The sequence below is a fragment of the Peromyscus californicus genome, unplaced genomic scaffold, assembly GCF_007827085.1.
Source record: "Peromyscus californicus insignis strain IS unplaced genomic scaffold, ASM782708v3 Scaffold_4__1_contigs__length_199733344, whole genome shotgun sequence".
NCBI classification, from domain to species: Eukaryota; Metazoa; Chordata; class Mammalia; order Rodentia; family Cricetidae; genus Peromyscus; species Peromyscus californicus.
In genome coordinates this window covers 6106701-6124526 of record NW_026294562.1, presented here as the reverse complement: position 1 = coordinate 6124526, position 17826 = coordinate 6106701, and the positions used below count along the sequence as shown (strand labels likewise).

General features: G+C 47.5%; 1 protein-coding gene and 1 long non-coding RNA gene across 5 annotated transcripts in view; one reads left to right on the top strand and one right to left on the bottom strand.

The window, feature by feature from the left end:
• Vti1a (vesicle transport through interaction with t-SNAREs 1A) overlaps nucleotides 1-17826 on the top strand; it is a 318582-nt gene that overhangs the window by 232554 nt on the left and 68202 nt on the right. The gene's annotated exons all lie outside the window — the stretch shown is intronic.
• On the bottom strand, nucleotides 498-13704 carry LOC128125269 (uncharacterized). The gene is made up of 4 exons (XR_008223126.1): nucleotides 13214-13704; nucleotides 9355-9548; nucleotides 7460-8673; nucleotides 498-3883 (listed from the first exon to the last, which is right to left on the bottom strand). It is a non-coding gene; the product is annotated as an uncharacterized LOC128125269 (long non-coding RNA).

Genomic DNA, 17826 nt, shown 5'->3' with positions numbered 1-17826 from the left:
TGAGAGACTGTAATCTGAGGAAGCCCAAGCATATGAAGACTTAATCCTGGCCATAACTACATTTTATAGGGATTGCTCAAAAGGACACAGGTCCTCTGGGAACGCAATAGACAGTTTGCTCTTCTCTGTGCTGTGTGCATCTGTGCTCAGTGTACTCCTCCCTTCTTGACGCCTCCCCCTGCACATGTCACTGTCTGGAACTATATTACAGCGGGAGCATCCCAGACCTCCAAATCAAAACCCAGCATGCTTTAAACTTGGAAACTTTGAGACATCAGCTTGACACTCTTGGGGAAAATTCCATACCATCAAACTTAGCTTATTCACCAAATTAACATTCTATGTAAAATTATCATCTCACTATGAGTATAAGATGTATGATACACTATGTGTATAAAACATATATATGTGTATATATATATAATATAAAACATAAATTCTTTTCACATGTGGACAAGGTCTGTTCCCAAAATAACTCCTAATTCTACAATCTGAAACACTTCCAGTTAGAAGCACTTTGGACAAGGGATACTACTAAGTCAGTGGATGGTTATCTGTTCACCAACACCTCATATTTAAAATGTGGGTTCCATAGGAGAAGGAATTATTTTTCCTTTGGTGCTGTAAGCCCAATGTCTACAAATTCTCAGTAGTTAATGAAAAGCCCACCATCTGGTACCCACACAAGTGTCAGCCTGTTCTCATGCCCTTTCTAAACTACATAGCTTTTATAACCCAGTGTTTTCTAAATGAGCAACTTTAAGGAGTCATCAAACCTATGAACTCATTGATAATATTGAGAGAGGTGACCACTGTTTAGTTGACATGAAGGAAATGGTTAAGTCAATGACAGCCCAACTGCTGCTTGTGATCTGAGAGTTTGGGGACACCATTGGACCGGAAAATAACAAATGAAACTACCATGGAAGTGCTCGAGAACCTTCGTGCGTATGAAGACATCACAGTGATCCACACAGCTCGCCCGAGGTCACGCTGAGCTTCACTACCTCCTCCCATGACATGCATAGCGCCTGTGCTCCTGTGAGAATCGTCTGGGCTCAGGGGTGAGAAGTGATGTACAGAAATTTGAAAGCAAGGCAAACACATTAGGATCCAAGTGTTTCCTCTAGTGTAACTTCTTCTCATAGTTTTGAACTCAGGGTTAACTTCTTTTTAAAATAGTTTTGGCTCAGTGACATCAGGTATTTGAGCATGTACTAATGGGGTAAGCTTAAGAACATCCAATGAGAATCGGGATGTATTATTTCCTACCTCCCTGCCTGTTATTACAGAACTCTGCAGACTGTAAGCTGCTACATCTCACTATCTCCTAACACTTCCAACATAAAGGAGAGGGCATCAATAATTTAAACACTAACCCAGGGTGATGAAACAGGAGGTCCCAAGAAAACCAGTTAGCCTACTTATTACTGTTATTGTCTTTTAATCTCACAGAATTTGAGGGGAAATAGGATTTTGTGGTACCACACTTCAAGGGTCCTATTTGTTAAACACTGAGTTGTGGAGTTGCGATTGCTTTCTTTTGGAAACGTCTTAGCCGAGAGGATGAGGAGAATAGACAAACGGAGAGGAGACTGAGATAATAGGGAAAGTAAACCTTTTGTTCATAAAAATATTGCTTCTCACAGGGTTAAGAAAGGGCATCTCAGGAGGCGTCCCTCCGTCAGGCATGATAGGCAGCAAGCCTGTGAGCTTCTTTTCCTTGCCAGATGTTTGTTCCAGGCTGGAAGACATTTTATGATATTTATTTGATGACACACACCTGCTGGGTAGATGAAAAGCAACAGCTCCTGAGGATGACCCACTTCAAGGGCACAGTGAGCTTCTGAAGGCTTTGGCAGGTTACCCTGCATCATTTCTGTGCATTTTCATGTCACCTGTTGCACATATCTAAGGCCAATGTGTTGGAGTCAGACTGCTAACCCCAGGGAAGAGATTTCTGAACCACTAACTACTTTGTAAGTACGCTGAGCCTGGAAAGGCACACGGCTTTGTCAAACACGCTGCAAACTTGTGAAGAGGTAGTCTTGGCAGTCAGGATGTGAATCAGTACAGGAATCCGCCAGCTGGGAGTGGACCACCTAGGGATCCCAAGTGAGATGAGTCCAAGGAAGAAGTTATGGGTCCCACAAGCTCTGACCCAAGGGAAGATACCAGGAAAGAAATTGATGCACCTTTTATCTAAAAGTCCACAGGATAAAGAGAAGTGCCAGCTGGGATCAGGAAAGAGCAAGAAGCATTTGAAATGCATGGGCCGCTCTTGCCCACTCGTCCTTTGCAGCCGACTTGTCTCAATGTTACTCGTCCTTTCACACACATTCACGGATCTCCAGACATAGTAAAGATGTGCTAAAAAAAGTCAGTCATCTCTCGAGTGAGAGTCAGCCCTAGACAACATTGTAAATTTGGGTGTGGGATAGGGATAGCAGCAGGCATGTGCAAGGCATTTTCAGCTGTACTGCACTTGCTCTAGTCCGTCCGATGCCTGGCCTGACAGGAAGGAACTGAACTTGGGAGCATTAGTGCAGTGTAGTGCTCAGGGCTAGCCACTGGAGCACAGGATGGCAAGGTGGGACCTGTGGGTGGGCACTCTGGAAACTGGAGAATGACAGGACAGTTCTTACCACCCAAACACAGCTTCAGAGCTGTGCCCCTGCACCTCTTCTCACCCTGAGCTTTGCTGTATAGAAATCCTAGAGGTTCCAAGAGGTTGGGGGAGAAAGTGACTCACCGCTAACGAATTATCAACTCTGAATCATGACTCGACGAGGATGTTGCTTGTTGATTTATAAGGAATCTTGTCTGTGACTTGATGCGCATGTCTGGAGGACATGGATGGAAAGACCTGGCTTCAAATGTTCCAGGGCCGCCGCCGCCGCCGCCGTGTACTGTCTACCACATCACCCTTGTGTGCAAGCTGGAGACTCAAGAGGAAATGATTTCAAATAGCTTCTTTCATTTGTCCTACATTTGGGAGAGAGAAGATACAGCAGGTTTGCTGGGAGCTTTGGGTGGGATGCTAGACATTTCAGGTATAAAAAGACAGAAAGCAGAGAAAGGCATCTACTTGGAGTACAAGGAACCTGAAAGGCAGAACTATTAGCGGGTTCTTAAGCATCTGATTCCAAGTTAAACCACTGGTGCAGATTTTACAATTTTAAACCCGTCTATTGTGTGTGTTGTCCTTTAGTTTTTACAGAGACATAGTGAATAGACATTGATTTCTTCAACTATTTTCTGTTGAAAATACCTGATATGTAAGTACTGGATTGGATGACTTTCCCCTCTCCTTCCATTGCTAGAAAAGACCATAACTATTTTAAAATCCTTTCCAGTTCAAGAGTTACCCAAGCAAATGGTGTTGGCCGAGGTGTTGAATGCACCAGTCATAATGATGGTACCCTCTCACAAAGCTAAGTAAGCAGGAGTAATGCTGAAAATGAGGGGCAGTCATTTATTTACTGTACTTAGCATTGTTCACTCTAATAATGCGTTTCAACACAGTAGAATTGCTAGATAATGCTTATGTGGCTTTTATGCCAGTTATTGTCATTTAAATGAACAGTCGACTGCACTGTAATGAAGAAATGCATGCATTTCCCCAACTCACTTATCAACCAGGATTCCAGGAAAATGAGAATTTGTGTCTGTCTTCATTCACAGAGCAAACTGGAGGTCACTGTTTTCAATGTGAACCTTTTTTTTAGCTTTTCAACAGTGAATAATTAGGAGTCGCTGCTTCTGAAATCACCTGTATTCACTAGAGAGAAGAAAGACTTTTATCTTCCCCGATGAAATACATTTTCTCATTCAGACTTCACCATTCTTTTTCCTAATAGACTTTTACACCATCGAGTCAGTCCTAGGAAGTAAAAGAAAAGAAATTCGTTTCCTAAGCCACAATAGCCTTGTTTATTATTTACTTCCTTAAAATTCAGCTGCTCCTGGAAAAAATAATCCAAATGCAAAAAAAAATGGATTTAAAGCAATTGAACATATAAAGCAATTATCCACATAAAATGCCCTTGTAGAAATATACATATTCCCTGCACTCTGATTCAAATTTAATTGATCCTTGAGCCTTATGGTTTAATGATTGTGTGCCTCCATTGAGTTTTTAGTAGCTTTTATTGAGATATGATTTGCATACCATGTATTCACCCATTTAGAATGTAGTTCTCTGGCTCTTAGTATGTTCACTTAGTCACACAGCCATCGCCACAATCATTTCTAGGACATTTTCATCACCCGAAAGAAATCAGGTGCCCACTAGTAGTCATTCCCCATCTCCTGACAACGGCTAGTCTTCTGTCTCTGCAGATTGGACAGTTTTGGACATTCCGCATACATGGAGCCACATGTGATGTGGTGGTCTCTTGTGTCTGACTTCCTTCACTTAGCACAGTTTGTTCAAGGTTCGTCCATGTTGAGGTTTGTGTTAACACTGGGTGACTTTGGGTTGGCAAATAGCCTTCTACTATACATATGCATGCATGTACACACGCATACATACAAGTTTTATTCATCTGCTTGTCTATCAAGTGGCAAACTTTTGGGTTCTCTCTGCCTTTTGAATAGTATGACTAGTGTTGTTGAGAAGCTTTTTTGTGGACATATCTTTCCATTTCTTCTTCCTGTGTACCTAAGAATAGAACTGTAGGTACTACAGTAACTCCCTGTTAAAGGTTTGGCGAATTGCCAGCTGTGTGGTGAGGAGAATGTTCTGTTCACACCCATCAGCTGTATCTTGGGGTCTGAGCTCCTCAGCTCTCCTGTCACTTGCTACTGTCTGTCTTTTTGTTAGAGTTGTTCAGTGGATGCAGGGCAGTCTGTGGTTTCCAGTGTCATCCCCTACTGGACAAATGATGGAGAACATCTTTTCTTGTGTTTACCTGCTGTTTGTATTTCTTCTTTGGAGGAATACCTGTTTCTACGAGTTTTTACAAAGGCTGTTCCCTGACCTCAGGAGTGTAGTTAGCAGAACTAAGTTAGCAACAAATGCACCCCTTTACAGGGAGGGACTTTCAAATGACATGAGGGCCTAAGAGGTGATGTATGTGGATCCTACAGAGAACTGATAGTAAATTGGAACTCTGTCTCCATGCAGTTGAAGGCCCTAAAATTCTGCTTGCTCTAGATGTTATGTAGACTTTTCAAAAAGGTTTTTCATTGATTTTTTAAAAACTGTCCTGGTTAAAATATCCTGCAATCAAATGAACAAAATTTTCTGCTGGGGGCTTGACACATTTTGTTTTGTTTTAATAGCAGCATATAAAATATCTTGCTTCTCTCCTTGTATGTGTGGGGAAACTGAGGTAAGCAAATTTGTCCAAGGCCACTTACATAGTGAATAGCAGATTCTAGTCCCGATTCTGGTTCTGAGACCATTGTTCTTTATTTTTTCTAGTCTGTTCACAAATTAGCAGGCGGTATCAGCACACAGTTACCGAGGCTATTGCACAAGAATGTGCATGTTTGGGAGTCACTGACTCAGTGAAGCAAGTGGCCGATAGAGGGCGCTCTGGAGCTCCCATGGGCATCGTTAACAACCTTGTTTAGCATTGAGTGTACCTAGCTTCAGAAGACAAGGATAATGTAGGAGTCAACTGACCAAAATCTGTTCAAACATAAAAAATATTGTCTCTTAAAGTCCTACAAACACAGCAGCTCGTTTTGTACAGTGCTTGGAAATCATAAAGCATTTGACTTGCACTTTTAATTCAGGGTTCACAAGTATGCCAGTTTCCTATTGTCTTTGTTTCCATGCAATTTTTAAACTCATGACGAAAGTCAAGCCTGAGGGCTTTAGTTGCGATGTCAGAAAGTCTGAGGCAGAGCTGCAACTCAAATCTAAGTCTCTGGGCTCCTCTTACAGCCCTGTGTTTGCTGTGGTGCGCCATGCTCCACCTTCCGAGAGCGCTGAAGGACACCCGTGGGAAAGAAAGGAGGCCTTCCTTCCACTACTGTGCCAGACACCAACCTAGCTGTGAACAGTGGAGGTTAGAGGCAGGCTGCTTGTGAGCCAGCATAAAGAACGCTTGATCTGCCCAGCATCGGAGTGTGTTCTCCTGAGAAGGAATGAGATCCCTTTGTGGGTGAACAACTCAGTCTGTGGCTAAATGATCATCTGAGAGGATGCTCGGAGATGGGTGTGTGTGTGTGTGTGTGTGTGTGTGTGTGTGTGTGTGTGTGTGTGTGTGTGTTACATAGCTGTGAGATCCCTTGTAACTATGAGGTTATGTATCTTTGTCTCTAGTTAAGAGCCTAGGATAACTAGAGGTCTTCTTTATCCTTCTTGAGGAAAAGGCTTAATCTTTATCCTTCACACTTAACAGTGTGGGCTTTCTGCTTAAAGGTGTAGCCAGTGTTATCAGCCTTCATTACTAGTTTCCCTGGAGGTGCAAAAGCAGTTTCCATCTGTGTTAATCGACGCTTGTACACGGGCCTCATGTTCAGATAAGTTTGACTAGAATCTCCCGAGGTGCTGCGTCCCTTGAGACTGTCTGGGAGGAAGAGGCGGCCGCAGTGCAGGGTCTCCTTTATTTGTGTGGAGTCCTTTGGAAACACGAGTCAGTTTAACACAGTGGCCACCAGCTTGGATTGCTGGTAAGAATCACCAGAGGAGCTTTCAAAGAATACAGATGCTAATTTCAGTCAGTGTTCTAAGAGCATACTCTGGGGAAAGGGCAGTCTCTTCAGCAAATGATTCTGGGGGAAATTGGGCGTTCACATGCAAAAGAATGAAAGTAGACCGTCTTTCACCATGTCCAGAAATCAAATGAGAATGATTAATACAAAAGAAAACCATAAAACCATTAGAAGAAAGTATAGGAGAGTTGCTTAATGTTGTAGGGCTATGTGAGGATTTATTGGATATGACCCCAAAATCACAGAAAACAAAGGCAAAAATAGATAAATGGAATTAAATAAAACATAAAAGCTTCCCCCACAACAAAGTTGATCATCACCAGTGTGAAGAGACAACCTCCTGAATGGGAGAAAGTGTTTGTAGACTGGATATGTGAAAGTAAATAAGGAATTCAAACAGTTCTATAGCAAAAACCAAGTGACTTAAAGTGCACACTGTGGCTGACGAGACGGCTAGAGAGTTAGAGCACCTGCGCCTTCTGCGGTAGACCCGGGTTTGTTTCCACCACAACCTTGTGTGTCCCCAGTTCAAGGAAATCCAAACCTCTCCCAGCCTCCCCGGCCACCAGGCATGCATTTGGTGCACACACATACATTCAGGCCAATACAAAACACAAATAATGTTTTCAGAAATAGAAGGACAGGGTGTCAGTTACCAGAAGCCAGGGAAATGGGGAAAGCTGGTCAACAAGAACCAAATTACAGGTAGATGTGAGAAATAAATCCTGTTCGTTTACAGCATTGCAAAAGAAAAACAGCCTGGCCTGTAGGGAGACAAACGGGATCTTACCTGAACCGAAAATGGCGAGCCTCGGCACAGTGGCCTCTTCCTCGAGTCCACAGCGTCACAGTGGACTGAATGCTTTGAGTGGGTGAAGCGTGGGTGGGACCACAACTGAGCCCTGAGCTTGGCGCCTGCAGTAGCATCCAGCGCTTCATTCTTCGGTAAGATTGGCTGTAGCGTGCCAGGGTGCCTGGACAAGCGACTTGTGCAAGCTTTCTGCGTAATAACTAGGAAGGCACATACTGTGTGCACGTGTGGCAGCTTGACTTCTGAATCCCCAGGACAGTCTCAAGTTCAGATGGCCACCCCTGCTGCGTGATTTGACCCATGTTTCCCAAAACATGGTTGCTGTTGATTAGGAAGCGGTGACTAATTATGCAAAAAGTAAATATAGTCTGAAGGTGTGGGATAACCTCAGAGAAAACTAGAGAGCACAGTTAGGCGTGGTTTCTGTGTAGTTCTCAGTTGATGAAGGAATGAGATGAAGCTCCTATAACCACTGAGAGTACAACAGTAACCGAGTGTCCCCACTTCTGGGGAGGTTGGGACAGTGTGGCCATCCCATGGGTATTGCAGCCCGAGCTTGTACCAGGGCAGCCTCCGAGTGCAGTTGTGGACGCCTGGGGACCATTCCTAGCAAGAGCGAGGAGGATTGTAAATCTGAATAATGCTTTAAGAATGTGTATGAGAAACTTTCTTTTCCCTTCTTGACCCAGCATTTTGTGGTTCGCTGTTGCAGACACTGCATATCTTAGTGCCCCACACAGTACCCATGGTAAGAGTGGTTTGCTGGTTGTGGTCACTTAATTGAAAAAAGCTGGCATGAGGATATTAAAGGTCCCAGGAAGTCAATTTTTTGTGTCAAGTATATTGATAGTGATTTTGACTCAACTGCCTCAAAGGCAAAGTTGATTACAGTTCCAGAAATGCATAGTAATGCAAGAAGATGGGGGCTGAAGAAAAGACGTGCGGCTTTGAAATACACTGGCCCTCGACCATCTGAAGATCCTGTTCACAGCATATTGCCAACTGAAAATCATAGATTTGGGGACTGTATGGTTCTGCTGGTCCTTGTTTCGGGTTTTCCTTGAGGATGAGGTTAACGAGAACAGTGGCCCATAGTTAGATCTTAAGGCTCGCCTGTCCCATGCAGATTCTGGAAGCCTCCATCCCTTCTTGAGGATTGCTTCCTCCTGTTGGTCCCCAGGTTCCTTGCTGTCCTGAACAAGAGAAGGTGGCAAGATTGAGTCCTCTTGTGTGATCTGTGCTTGCATTCCCTCGGGTCCTAGGCCTGCCACATGTGGCCATGAACTTGACCCAGTAGATAAGGGCTGCAATTCCATTAGCTTGCTTATTTTGTTTGCCTTGTCTTAGACTCCTTGCTTCTTTTACATCTTTATTTCAAAAATTTATATGTGAAAAGGCAGAAAATCATGTAGGAGCCCCCATGTCTCCACTACCCACCTTCAGTAGCGACTAACATTATCATTGTGGGTTGAGTGTGGCTTTGCTTTTTAATAACAGGATCTGGCTGTGTAGCTGGAACTGGCTTTCAGCCTCACAGCCCAGCTTTTCATTTCCAAGTGCTGGGGTTACAGGTGTGGACAGCCGGGCCGTTCTTGTTTTACCTTTCCCTCCCACCCTCCCACTCTTCCTTCCTTCCTTCCTTCCTTCCTTCCGTCCTTCCTTCCTCTTTTCCTTCCTTCCTTCCGTTTCATTTTTTATTTGTTTATCGGGGGCATTACCTATAGTGTTTCAGTGAAGAGCCCCAGTGCATGCAGCTGAACTGCTTAGGAACTCAAGCATGGTGCCCTGTTCACACTTAATAGCTTTAATATTAATTGCAAATTCTGCTTCAAAATTGTCCACAGTTGAGCAGTTTAAATCGAGATCCAGCATACCTTCACTTGGTTGACACACCCAAGTGTGTGTTAGTGTGCAGGTCCTCTTCCTCTTCCCTTGCATTTACTTGGTGAATGAGTCAGACTCATGCTCTATAACAATGTCACCACTGTAGGTCTGGCCTATGGCATCTCTGTGGTGCTGTTGAAGACATTCCTCTTCCTCTGTTCTCTGTGTAAACAAGTAGTGCCTGCTAAAGACATAATGAAATACAAATTTCATCATTCCAGGAGGCGCCTGATGTCTGGTTGCATCACTTTTATTGATTACAAGATTAATCAGTAGGTTCTATTATACCCACTGTACTGGTCTATAGCGGCGTCCTCTATCAGCCTGTTGACCAGATGGCTTTAAGCAAGCGTTCTCGGCGATGTCTGGACAGGTTAAAACTGTGTAGTACAGTGCAGTACAACAGTACACTTCAGTACAGCACAGCACTGGTAGGCTTGGCTTCTGCTGCTTTCTCATTTGTTGGCTGTTCTTCTTTATCGAAGAACATGTGATCAGCTTCTTGAGTACTCTGCCCAAATACCTTCCTGCCCATCTAACCATTTTTAGAACACTGATGATTGAATTAAACAAGACTCTCTAACATGGCTAATCATTGTAAGTCTCTGTGTTTTCTCCATTTCATACGTGGTGGCCCATTACTCTTTTTGATCCTCAATGCTCTGCGTTGTTCAGTGACCTCTTCAGGTCACCACTTGTTACCTTTTAAAACAGCAGTTGTCAACCTGTAGTCTTGACCTTGGGGGTCAAATATCAGATACCTGAATATCAGATATTTTATATCATGATTACAACTCATAACAGTAGAAAATCACAGTTATGAATGAGCAATGAAATAATTTTATGGTTGGGGCCCCTACATCCTGAGGGAATGTAATAAAGGGTCTCAGTGTTAGGAAGGGTGAGAACCACTGGTTTCAAGACCCCACTTGTCCTCATGTGGGTAGGACTAAGACTCCTCAGTGCTCAGCAGTTGGACATTATAAACAAAGCAGGAACCACTCACTCATCTCAGATGGTCTGAGAAGCAGATGCAGGGAAGCCGAAGGTGCTCTACACTCTACCCCACCCCACCTCCTGCTGTGTGGCCTATGTGTCCTCCTCCACCAAAGACCTCTCCAGCACACACCTATGAACAAGACCTGTGGCACGTATCTGCAAACCTTAGCTGAACCAAAGCTGAACAGAACGAAGTTACTATCCATTAGGGAAAGCATTGGGGAGAGGGGTCTAGTCATTTGTAGGAAGTTGAAATGCCTTACATAAAGAAATTTGACAAGAAATAGTTATAAGCTGTTCTTTAACACTGAAGACTCTCCTAGAGCATGAAATAAGTACCATTGGCTGAACTTCACTGAGATTCCGTAGGTGTCGATTCACATTCACATTGTGTGAAATAAGTCATAGCAACAAATGTGACCCATTGTCAGGGCCGAAAAGCTATAGTGACAGTAACCACTGGAGGAAAACACTGTTTAATGTTCACAGTAAGACTATAGATGGAGGGAAGCCGTGTGGCTGCTTCTCTACTGCTTTTTACCCTCGCTTCTTTCCGTCATCCCTTTCTTTCTTCTCTGAAGACTCGGCATTAATGAAACCTGCTCTTTGAAGGGATCCAAAATTTGGCACTAAAATCCAGGCTTGTGAAAGTCACCTTAGCTCTCCTGACTCCTGGGAGTCAGCAAGGAATTGAATCTGAGTCTTGTCTTCCCCATCATTCCCACAGCCGGTATGGTTCCCCAGTGGAGCTCACTCTGCACTCCCAGCATGCCCTGCTTCTGGAGGCAGGTGAGATTGACTGTATACAGAACACCCTGGACCCAGCAGGAGCAGGGGAAGTGGTAGCATCCCCAGCTGCCTCACATACCACAGAGAGGGATTTTTGCCTCAGGACTTCTCACATTCTTAAACATTTATTTTATTTTTAATAGTGTGTGTGTGTAGGGCGAGTATGAAGGCGTGCATGTGAGTGCAGGTACCCTCAGAGGCCAGAGGTATCAGATCCCTCTGGAGCTAGAATCAGAGGCACTTGTGAGCGTCCTAAGGAATAGAACTCAGATCCTCTACAAGCTTCTCACATTCTGTCAGGCTGTGCCTTTGTGGAGAGTCAAGCTTCCGTGTGTGTGTGTGTGTGTGTGTGTGTGTGTGTGTGTGTGTGTGTGTGTGTGTTCTTGTTTTCTTTTTATTAAATACAAGTGGAAACATCGGCTAAAAAAGAAAAGAGAAAAATTGAGTATGTCACACAGCCAGTGAAACTGTCAGTAGATTATCTGGGTATGTGTCCAAGTGACAGTTTACGTTCATCAACAACTAATAAATGAGCAAGAAATTTCTAGAAATACCTCTGCTGTTAGCATCCCCTGTGATCCACCCAGGCAGCTTTTCTAGCTCATGAAAAGAAAGAAGAAAGTTGCCTTGATTGCCACTCAAGGCATACCAAAGGACCTGGTCAGACAGGTCAGAACATGCACTGGTCTGAGGTGACCTTTGTCTTCACAAACAAAACCTGATAACCCAGGTGTCACCACCTTTTAAGTTCAGGCAACACAAAGGGCCCAGCTTAATGATAATTTTCAAGCAGAAATTTCCTGGAGCAGGAGAAAAGAGAGTCCTGTTGAGGGGTGGGTTGGGGCTCCGCCCCCCCCCCATGCTTCCCTGCGGTGTCTCACACTGTCTCCTCCTAGGAGCAGCATCCTGACTCCTGCATGAGAATTGTATAGTGACAGCCACCTGAGCATGGCATCCATTCCATGTGGCTGGTACTTGATGTCAGTGGACATTTTAAAGTCTTCACAGTGGCCCTAAGTGAGAGATGTTTTTACTATCCCCCTCTGTAATCGAGGAAACATATTCTGATCATGTCCCTTTAGGTGGCCATGCTGTCCCCAGAAGCCTACAAGTCTAACTTCTCAGCCTTAAGGATCATGCGGCCCCTCGTGGGGTTCCTCTCTGGTTTTGGTTTTTTGTTTCTTCTTAATGGTTTAAAAAGGGCCCACATAGGCTTGATGAGAAAGTTTCTGAGCCACCTTTTACCCCAGAACTCACAGAAGTCATATGCAGGAATAGAAAAGTCACTGTACAGTCACAAAAAGGTAATAATTAACACGAAGGTGTCACTTGACAAGGTGGTGACGCAGGGCCTGCGCTTCTCATGGATAGCAGTTTCTGACACACCTTAAACAGTGTGTCATAGCCTTAAGGCTTCCCATAGCCTTAAAGACTTCTGCTTCTTTTTCTGTGTTAGTAATCGCAGGAATTAGCATCGCTGGGGGCCTTTTCTGGGCCAAGTAATGTGCCCACCACTAATTGTCAACAGTCCCCAAAAGACAGAAACTGCCATCTGTCCCCATTTACCATTGAAAATTCTGAAACTCTGAGGCTAAGAAGTCCCATGTCTATGTAGAAACTAAGGAGGGCTTCCCCTCCAGGTCTCAGACCATTCAGAGTGTGCAGGGGGTGATCAGGGAGCTGCCTCAGCACCGTCTCCAGGCACAGCAGCTTAGAAAGGGCCCTCCTGTGCTGTGACCCACTGCCACTGCCACAGGAGCAGCAGAGGGAGCACAGGCGGTCAGGGGAAGAGGGGAAGAGGGGAAGAGGGAGCACAGGCGGTCAGGGGAAGAGGGGAAGAGGGGAAGGAAGGGCCTTGCTGCAAGCCGGACAACCTGAGTTTATCCCCAGGCCCCACAGGATGGAAGAAGAGACTCAACCTTACACACACACACACACACACACACACACACACACACACACACACACACACACACACACACACGGATGGATACTTGGGTCTGCCTGATTCCGGAAAGTTCTTCTAACCTTCTTTGTGGATTAAAAAAGAAAACTCCGTACCGCCACCCACCGCACAGAGTTGTGAGGCCGAGGACTGAGCATCCAAACTTCGGATGTCTTCCTCTTGCCCAGCAGCAGCATCACCAGGTTAAGCTCTTTGATGTCCCTGTAGCTGGGTCTCCAGAGGGCATCCTCTTCAACGGGAGGGTGGGATGACACGGAGCTCATGGAGAAAACACGGGAGTGACCTGGTTTCACAGGTAAAGCGGGCTCTTTAGGGAGGAGAGATTGCACCATGGATGTCCTGGCTTCTCGGAGGACTCTACCAGACCTTGCGAGTTCTCTTCCGGAGGTCAGCCCCACCCCTCCTTTCAGCCCTGCCTGTTGATGGGCGCCTTGTGCTGAGTCTGTCAGCCCGGAAGAGGGGCAGCACACCACTCCACCTGTCCTTCACACTGAGCGAGGGATGGCGAGGGGCCAGCATGCCTGAGTGTCGCTTCCTGCCGGCTCACTGACACTAGAGCCCCTTTGACGGGGACCTGTGGACACCGCCAGTTCACGTCTTATCTTCCCCGAGGTTGAGCGCTCTGTCTTCCTACTCGGCACAGCTTGTGCCCGCAGTAAATTTAGGGGGTTGGTTTTATTGAATTTTTTTAATCCTTTCCTTCCACCCCCAACGCCACTCCTCCTCCCCCTCTCTCTCCCCTCCCCTGCCCTCCTCTCCCCCTCCCCCTCTCTCTCCCTTCCCCTCCCTCCTCTCCCCCTCTCCCTCTCTCTCCCCTCCCCTGCCCTCCTCTCCCCCTCCCCCTCTCTCTCCTCCCCCGCCCTCCTCTCCCCCTCTCCCTCTCTCTCCCCTCCCCTGCCCTCCTCTCCCCCTCCCCCTCTCTCCCCTCCCCCGCCCTCCTCTCCCCCTCCCCCTCTCTCTCCCCTCCCCCGCCCTCCTCTCCCCCTCTCCCTCTCTCTCCCCTCCCCTGCCCTCCTCTCCCCCTCCCCCTCTCTCTCCCCTCCCCTGCCCTCCTCTCCCCCTCCCCCTCTCTCTCCCCTCCCCCGCCCTCCTCTCCCCCTCCCCCTCTCTCTCCCTTCCCCCGCCCTCCTCTCCCCCTCCCCCTCTCTCTCCCTTCCCCCGCCCTCCTCTCCCCCTCCCCCTCTCTCCCCTCCCCCGCCCTCCTCTCCCCCTCCCCCTCTCTCTCCCCTCCCCCGCCCTCCTCTCCCCCCTCCCCCTCTCTCTCCCCTCCCCCGCCCTCCTCTCCCCCTCCCCCTCTCTCCCCTCCCCCGCCCTCCTCTCCCCCTCCCCCTCTCTCTCCCCTCCCCTGCCCTCCTCTCCCCCTCCCCCTCTCTCTCCTTCCCCCGCCCTCCTCTCCCCCTCCCCCTCTCTCTCCCCTCCCCCGCCCTCCTCTCCCCCTCCCCCCTCTCTCCCCTCCCCCGCCCTCCTCTCCCCCTCCCCCTCTCTCTCCTTCCCCCGCCCTCCTCTCCCCCTCCCCCTCTCTCTCCCCTCCCCCGCCCTCCTCTCCCCCTCCCCCCTCTCTCCCCTCCCCCGCCCTCCTCTCCCCCTCCCCCTCTCTCTCCTTCCCCCGCCCTCCTCTCCCCCTCCCCCTCTCTCTCCCCTCCCCCGCCCTCCTCTCCCCCTCCCCCTCTCTCTCCTTCCCCCGCCCTCCTCTCCCCCTCCCCCTCTCTCTCCCCTCCCCCGCCCTCCTCTCCCCCTCCCCCTCTCTCTCCCTCCCCCGCCCTCCTCTCCCCCTCCCCCTCTCTCTCCCCTCCCCCGCCCTCCTCTCCCCCTCCCCCTCTCTCTCCTTCCCCCGCCCTCCTCTCCCCCTCCCCCTCTCTCTCCCTCCCCCGCCCTCCTCTCCCCCTCCCCCTCTCTCTCCCCTCCCCCGCCCTCCTCTCCCCCTCCCCCCTCTCTCCCTCCCCCGCCCTCCTCTCCCACTCCGTCCTCCTCCTTGCTCTTTCTTGCCTCTTCTCTTTTTCTTGTTCTATTTTTGCTCTTCCTTTCTCTTTGGACCAGGTCTCATGTAGCCCAGGCTGACCCCAGACGCTGTGTATCCCAGAGTGATTCTGAACCCCTTTGCTCCTGTCTTCACTTCCCCAGAGCTGGGGGTGCAGCTGTGCGGCCCGCACCCACCTGTGTGTTGCTTTCATTGGCACCGGCAGCGGCTTAGTGATGCTGGGCAAGCAAGCACTCGGCCAACTGAGCCATTGCCCAGCTCTTTTCCTTCGCTTTTCCCGCTCATCCTTCTTACTTTCTCCTCTTTTCTCTCACTCTCTCTCCGTTCCTCTCCTGTCACCTATGTCAATAAACCCCATGAGAAAAGCCGTTTCCCTAATACCCCTCCACCTGTGAAAACAGATGTGCGTCTTTAAAGACAGGACAGGCTATTAGAAACATGGACTTGCAGTGAGCTGTGTTTTACAATGAAAATTCCACTGTAAAGAAGAATCTTTAATTTTGTCCCCGTTGGGATCGTCTGAATAATTTATGTCTAATGCCAAGAAATTACATGTAATTAGTCTGGGTAATATATACTTTCCATTCAGTTGTATATTTTAAAGTGATTAAGAAACTTAGTTTTCTCAGTGGTAAATATCTGCCTTCCTTGTTGCCCTTGAGGTCTCTTGAAGTCTGTCCTGACTATGCCCATGTTGAATTCATGTCGGACTCACACAGTACTTACTGAAGGGAGTAAAAGTTCTCTCTTTAGCCAAAAAGGATGGCCTGAGGCCTATGACAGGAGGAGGTAGCATGCCACTCGCCTTCTGTGTTGGGATGGAGGACTGAGGGGGATTTCCGTCTCCTCTCTTGAGCCATCCCGAAGCTCTGCGTGTCTTTTTGTTGGTGTGTACATTTGGAATGGAGCCTCACTATGTAATCCAGGCTGGTCTAGATCCTGATCTATAGCCCAGGCTAGCCTCAAACTGAGGTCCTTCTGTCTTGGCCTGCCTGTTGCTGAGACTGCAAGTGTGTGCAAGACTAGCTGCGTGACAGTGGAGACATTGTGTGACACAGCACAGAAGGAAAAGTTATTCAATTAGCATATTGATACCACCCATATCACATAGAAAAAAATGAGTTTCTGACATTTGTTTTTAATTAATAACTCCCACTTGCTTTTGGCCCAGGACTCCTGCGTGTTTACTCCACGTTGCTTTTTTCCCCCAATTAGAGGGTGGATTTCATCCTTTATCTTTTCAGGTAACCGATCCAAGACATTTTTATGTAAATGGACTAATTAATTGGTAGCCTTCATTTGAAGCTTAAAATGAAAGTAATCCTTTTTGAGAGGCATTAACTATTTTTTAAAGCCACAAACAATTCTTCCCTAAGTACCTTGTTGCACAATTAGAAATGTGTTGACAGCAGCAGTCATAATGAAAGGCATTACCCTTACCAAATCACCTCCCCCCCCACCCCCGCGAGGTTAAAGAAATCCCTTCACTAAGAGTCTGTGCAGCAACCTCACCTGTTTAAAAAAATCACATTTCTGGAAATGTAAAGGCACATGTTGACAGAACCTCAGATGAAGTGAACTTGGAGCCTTTCTGAGTAGGCTGTAGCCACAGAGATGTGCAGGACTTTCGGACAGGCAGGATGCACAGACAGACCTCTGCAGCTGGGCTCCTTTGAGGGAGCATAAGCCCCTCTGGTTTCCAGCCCTATGATTTATGCAAATGAGAACGCTTTGGCGGTCTCCACTTCCTGGCCAGGCCAGCATAATCCACTTCCTTCGGGTTCATGTGACCATGCAAATTTGAGCGCTCCTGAATAGTCCCACAGGGCTGTGCCTCTCATTATTCCTGCCCCATTCTCCGTGCAGTGCAAGCATTCAGACTATGAATGGACAAGGGTCTAATTACTCACCACATCTGTCAGATCAGATTCAGCTTGAGAATGAAGAGAACCCCAGACAAGCCCAGTCCTTTCTTTGCTGTGTTCTTCGTGGCCGGGGTCATCCAGCTCTGTCTTCTAGGGAATATTTTCCACTCCTTGTTTCATGACCCTTCTGGAAAACAGGGACTCTGGCTTTTGGAGATCCATTACTGGGCCTTTCACATTGTGTGTGGCCTTTACACATGTTAATTAATCTTCCTGACGATGCACTGAGCATCAGGGAGCCCTTTATTCTCCCTGAGCTGCTGATGACCAATACAAGTGGCAGACAGTTTTGCTCACTGTTTCCTGACCCTGCGCCCCGCCCGCTCTGTGTGTGCGCCTGTGCTTCCCCCACCCCTGGTATCTCTCCACATGACAGATGGTCTACTCATATTACCAGGTCAGCCAGAGTTTGAGGTAGCAAAGGTGGAGGTCGCCACGTAGAGGGTGAACCACAAGAAACAAGGTTATTGCCAATTTACCTTTCCCAATGCTATCTCCCAAGGAAAGTGTGGGTGATAACAAGGAGAAAGCCATTCTGACCGTGGACCACACAGAAATGAAACTCACTGAGTGGGCGCCGCATCGGGCACTAGCCTGCCTTCTCTCAGCTCACTGAGTGGGCGCCGCATCGGGCACTAGCCTGCCTTCTCTCAGCTCACTGAGTGGGCGCCGCATCGGGCACTAGCCTGCCTTCTCGGGTCTTTGTGTTGGTGTGTTTGGGTTTAAGGGGACCTTCTGGACTGCAAAGCACCACAGGTTGTCTTGGTGAATTTTTTTTTACTTTTGTTTAGTTGTAATTTGATAT